General features: G+C 52.2%; 1 protein-coding gene across 1 annotated transcript in view; it reads left to right on the plus strand.

Moving 5' to 3' along the window:
- The first annotated feature begins 582 nt into the window (after positions 1 to 582).
- FOXJ2 (forkhead box J2) overlaps positions 583 to 3,491 on the plus strand; it is a 20,982-nt gene continuing 18,073 nt past the window's right edge. The window contains exon 1 of the mRNA XM_008593942.1: positions 583 to 1,117. The gene's annotated coding sequence lies outside the window, so the exon portion shown is untranslated. The remainder of the gene's footprint in view (positions 1,118 to 3,491) is intronic.

Consider the following 3,491-nt stretch of genomic DNA (forward strand, 5'->3'; position numbering starts at 1 on the left):
GAGTGCGGCGCGGAGGCCGGGGAGGAGCCGGGGCCTGCAGCGGAGCCGAGCCGAGCCCAGCCCTGACACGGTCCGTCCGCCTTCTGGCTCCCCGGGAGCCCGGACTGGCCGGAGCCCGAGCGGCGGCAGCGCGGGGACCCCACGCGCCGAAGGGAGCGGACCGGACGGGACCGGACCAGAGGAGGCGCTGCCGCCGCAGTAGCCAGCGACGGGAGTCGGCAGCCGCGGCCTCCCGCACCTTGCTGCCCAGGCCAGCTCAGGGAGAGCGGGCAGTGCGGAAACCCCACCCTCTGGGGCACCCCAGGAGCGGAGGCGGGAGCGGGGACGGGAGCAGCCTCTCCCCCCGCTGGAGAGAAGACCCTTAGCACTCGGGTGAGGGACAGAGAAGACTCCTGTCGGGGACGCGCCTCTCCTTCGAGAGGCGAAGAAAACCCCCATGCTGGCCCAGGTGGAGACCCCAGAAGTAGAAAGGGGTGATCGCTTCTAAAGGAAGCAGAGCGAGACGGCCCTAGCGTGCCTGCACCCCACCACACACGCTCTAAACAGGTCAGGACTCTTGAGGCAAGAGAAGGGGGTACGCCTGTGGAGTAGGCGCCTCCGTCCCGTCCACGACTCGCAGGGGACAGGAGTGCTTACGTTCGGAAGCAAAGGAATCTCCAGGCAAAGAGAGGAGTCGGCTTTCAGCCCTTCTGGAGAGGGGAAGACCTGGCCCTGCGACTTCCTTGTACCTAGACGGTGGAACGCAGGAGAGCCCCTCCGCTCAGACCTCCGGCAGACAGAAAGAGCCCGCCACCCGAGAAAGACCCAGTTGGGGGGGGAGGAGACAACTCCTGGTTGGGAGAGGCTCCTCCCCTCCTCCCCACGGTAACAGGCAGGGTGTGGGGCGTGTGCCACCTTCCCGAGGTAGGACCCCCTTCTCCTACCCCCCCTTCTCGTCCCTCGGCTCCTCATCCTCAGGGGACCCAGTTCCCCTCCCCAGCTTGGGAGGCTCAGCCAAGTACAGGAAGAGCCACTGATGATGAGACCTGTCATCTGCCTCTGAAGAGGGAAATCCCTCCAACCCCAAACTCCAGTATCAAGTGGTTCCCTCCTTTTGCCAAGGGAACCTTGGAGACAGGTTAGTGCCTTCTTTCATCTTCTCTCTGTATCTTTAGGCACTAGTGGATGTAGGGGGCTGCGATGGTGGATCTTGGGTTTCATTACTGGGGAAGGTAGAGTGGTAACTCAGAGAATCCACTGCGAAGTGTGTTCTGAGGAAGCACTTGGATTCGAACCCACATCTTGCTGCAGAGGCTCAGAGAAATGCATTTCTTAGTGTTTGGGGACTAAAGGGATGGTATTCATTTGAAATTCCTAGGGAAGTGGATGTTTCCATGCTGAGGACAAAGGGATATCAAAAAACAGCTGCATGTTCAGAACTCCATTCATACTGTGTAATAACGATGGACACAACCCAACCGGACTCCAGTACCTCCCTCCATCCTGGGCCTTTTCACGTGGAGTGTGGGCTCTCACTAAAGTTATTGTGGCATCTCCGTGTTCTGGCCTTGTCTGGGGTATTCCTGGGTCAGCTTAATATCCATCAGAGGTGTTCTCTCCAACCTACTGTGACTACTGCTCCCTTGACAAGAAAATCAGTCTGTCCCCTAGCTCAGATACCTAGAGGCCTCCTCTCATGACATTCCCATTCCCAGCTGGACGTATGCCTCTACTCATAAAATCCAAAGGGAAAATGGGAATCCCACATGTCCTGAGGTGAGAAGAAAGTATACAGGGGAATGCCAACTCCTGGGTTGAAGTTCCCCCTAATGCCGGCCCTGTACCACTGCCCCAGTCCCCTACACTCCTCTTCTTCACTGACAGTTCCTCACGAAAAATCAAATCCTGGATAAGAAGAGAGGAGGGTTACTACTCAGCTTCCTTCCAATCCTCCATCTAAATAAGTTGACCACCAGGAAGATTTGACCTCTGAGGAGTATATTAGAGTTTCCTTCCAGAAAAGCACCTAATAGTCTCATCTTCTCCCTTCCTGTTTCTTGTTCAGTTTAGAGTCCCTGGAACCTTGTGTTTTTTTCCTTCATAAAATAGGGAATCATCAAACTCCAGAATCTTCAGAAAAAGCAGGAAAAAGTTTCCAGGAAATCCTCCTTGCTGATCCCAGGCTGTGTTTTCAGTAGAGCTCTCCTTTCAACCTGAGGTCACTAAGCTGGGTGCCCACTTTCCTACCTTGTCATTAAGAGATAGACCTGATCTTCTATAAGGGGTCAAGGCCAAGTGGGAAGCTTCATTTGACTTGGGCTTTCATGTTGCCTCTTCTCTCTGTCTGAGCCATGGGTGGGCTGCCTGATTTCCTAAGTATATCCATTTGGTCCTGAAAGCTACCTGTTAATGGTGGTCTACGAGATAGGGCTATAATCCATAGGTTTGTGTGGCTGTGCTATAGAACGATGTGCATGTGTTTCTTAATTTAGGTGAGTGTGGCTCTATTTCTGTCTGTGTTTCAAGTGGAAATGTGTGTGGAGACATTTACATATGTGCATTTCAGACTATACTCAAATTACCTAGAATTGTACCTTTCTGGTAGGCCTCTAGAAGCAGGTGCCCACGTACAAGGACCTGGAGAAGGTTGTGTTAAGGATGCCCAGTGGGGAGGAAAGACTGGCTTCCCCCTGGCCAGTGGGAGGCCTCATGACTAGCTGCATGACAGTCATCCTAAGCAGCAGGGCAGCCCAGTCCCAGATTGGGACCATTTCTTCTAGAACTAGTTAGAGAGCTTCATTTCTGATACCTCTAGTCTCAAAAGGATGAGGATCCTTGACTCCTGACTCCAGAACTCTCTCCCTCACCTTTTTAAAAAGAGATCACCCTGGTATAACAGCAGCCTGTTTCCTACAAAGCACTTTACCAGATGCTGGAGTGCAACTTCTTGAATGGCTCAGGGTGAGCTTTATGACAACACCTCCACGTATACCACTGTTGCACAGTTTAACTGGCCCTGCTTGAGCTGAGTTTCCCTAACTTTCCTTGCCTGTATGTAATCAGTTAGAAGCATTTGGCTATCGGGTTGGATTAACTGTGATTTAGAAAGTGTATTTTCCAGACCATGTCTCTGACTACACCTAGTTCCCCCTGAGAGAGAAGAGATGATATTCCCCTATTCCTTCATCCCTGGGGTTTTCCTGATCCTAACATCAGTCAGTAGTAGGGTGATATTATCTCCAAAGGAAAAGTTTGAGATTCTGATATCCTGAAAATCTTTGCAGATTCAGTGCAGGCTTTTCAACACAAACCACTGCAGGCTTGCTGCTTCCAGTCTTACGTCTTTAGTCTTTCAGTTTTCAAATTTCTAATATTCTCTTTATCCCAATTCAAAAATAATAATAGCTATACTTATATAGCACTTACTAAGCGCTTTAAAAATACTAACTTAAGGGCCGGCCCGGTGGCGCACTGCTACAGTGTGCCACTTGGGAGTGTGGTGGCGCTCCCGC

Source organism: Galeopterus variegatus, unplaced genomic scaffold (assembly GCF_000696425.1).
Source record: "Galeopterus variegatus unplaced genomic scaffold, G_variegatus-3.0.2 Scaffold9887, whole genome shotgun sequence".
NCBI classification, from domain to species: Eukaryota; Metazoa; Chordata; class Mammalia; order Dermoptera; family Cynocephalidae; genus Galeopterus; species Galeopterus variegatus.